We start from the raw sequence: 1,720 nt of genomic DNA, 5'->3' as shown, positions 1-1,720 counted from the left end.
TCTTCTATAATTTTGTTGAGGATACTTGCTGGTCCTTTAAGTTGAAAATCTTCATTCTCATCTACTCCTATTATCCGTAGGTTTGGTCTTCTCATTGTGTCCTGGATTTCCTGGATGTTTTGGGGTTAGGATCTTTTTGCATTTTGCATTTTCTTTGATTGTTGTGTCCATGTTTCTTATGGAATCTTCTGCACCTGAGATTCTCTCTTCCAACTCTTGTATTCTGTTGCTGATGCTCATATCTATGGTTCCTGATTTCTTTCCTAGGGTTTCTATCTCCAGAGATGTATCTGTATGAGTTTTCTTCATTGTTTCTACTTCCATTTTTAGATCTTGGATGGTTTTGTTCAATTCCATCACCTGTTTGTTGGTGTTTTCCTGTAATTCTTTAAGGGATTTTTTTGTGTTTCTTCTTTAAGGACTTCTACCTGTTTAGCAGTGTTCTCCTGTATTTCTTTAAGTGACTTATTAATGCCTTTCTTAAAATCTTCTACCACCATCATGAGATATGATTTTAAATCTGAGTCTTGCTTTTCTGGAGTGTTGGAGTATCCAGGACTTGCTGCGGTAGGCATATTGGGTTCTGATGTTGCCGCGTGTTCTTGGTTTCTGTTAGTAAGATTCTTATATTTGACTTTATACCTCTGGTAATCTCTGGAGTTAGTTGTTATAGTTGTCTCTGTTTAGAGCTTGTTCCTCAGGTGATTATGTTAGCCTCTATCAGCAGACCTTGCAGACTAGCTGTCTCCTGAGTTTCAGTGGTCAGAGTATTCTCTGCAGGCAAGCTCTCCTCTTGTAGGGAAGGTGCACAGATATCTGGCATTCAGACCTGCCTCCTGGCTGAAGATGAGGGCCCGAAACAGGGCCTGTCCCAGAAGATGTGTTGCCTCTGCAGTCTGCAAGCTCACCTGTGCAGACTGGTCTCTGAGGGATCTGGGACCCAAGATGGCTCCCTTACCTGCTCTGGCCAATCCCTCCCAGTTGGACACCTCTCCTCTGTCAGGGAAGCTGCCCAGATGTCTGGACCCCAAAATGGGGTCTGTCCCAGAAGCTGTGTCACTTCTGTAGTCTGCACTCTCACCTGCACAGACTAGTCTCTGAGGAATCCAGGGACCCAAGGTGGCTCCCTCTCCTGCTCTCGCAGAGTCCTCCTGGGTGGACACTTCTCTCCTGATGGGGAAGGTGCCAGGATGTCTGAAGCCTGAAATGGGTTCTATCCCACAAGCCGTTGTCACTTTTGCAGTCTGTTCACCCTTTTCAGTCCATGAGCTGACCTGCACAGACTGGTCTCTGGAGTTAATATTCAAGCTGTCTCTGGCTGGAGCTTGATCCTTCTGTGATTCTGTTAGAAAAATATGGAATGCTTCACATATTTGCATGTCATCCTTGCACAGGGACCATGCTAATCTTCTCTATATTGTTCCAATTTTAGTATATGTGCTGCCTAAGTGAGCATGATATATTTCATATTAACAGAAATTTAAGTTTTTTGTTTAATATTGTATTTTAATAGAAACTTAAATTCATTTTGTTTGAATCATTGTATATTAATGGAAAATAAATGTGTTTAATTATTATATATTAATAGAATTTAAGTTTGTTTTGTTTATTGTATGTTGATAGAAATATAAAGTTTTTGTGTTTGAATTATTGTACATTAATAGATATTTAAGGTTTTTGTTTAATTATTGTACATTAATAGAATCCCAAACATTTCGTT

At 40.2% G+C, this 1,720-nt stretch overlaps 1 non-coding gene across 1 annotated transcript; it reads right to left on the bottom strand.

Annotated features, from left to right (window-relative positions):
- Positions 1-1,349: 1,349 nt before the first annotated feature.
- LOC115030335 lies at positions 1,350-1,456 on the bottom strand. The gene has a single exon (XR_003835915.1). It is a non-coding gene; the product is annotated as a U6 spliceosomal RNA (small nuclear RNA).
- Positions 1,457-1,720: the final 264 nt, after the last annotated feature.

The sequence above is a fragment of the Mus caroli genome, unplaced genomic scaffold (assembly GCF_900094665.2).
Source record: "Mus caroli unplaced genomic scaffold, CAROLI_EIJ_v1.1 scaffold_6095_1, whole genome shotgun sequence".
Taxonomy (NCBI): Eukaryota; Metazoa; Chordata; class Mammalia; order Rodentia; family Muridae; genus Mus; species Mus caroli.
Note: the sequence above shows the minus strand (reverse complement) of the source record. Positions and strands in the feature narration are given on the sequence as shown.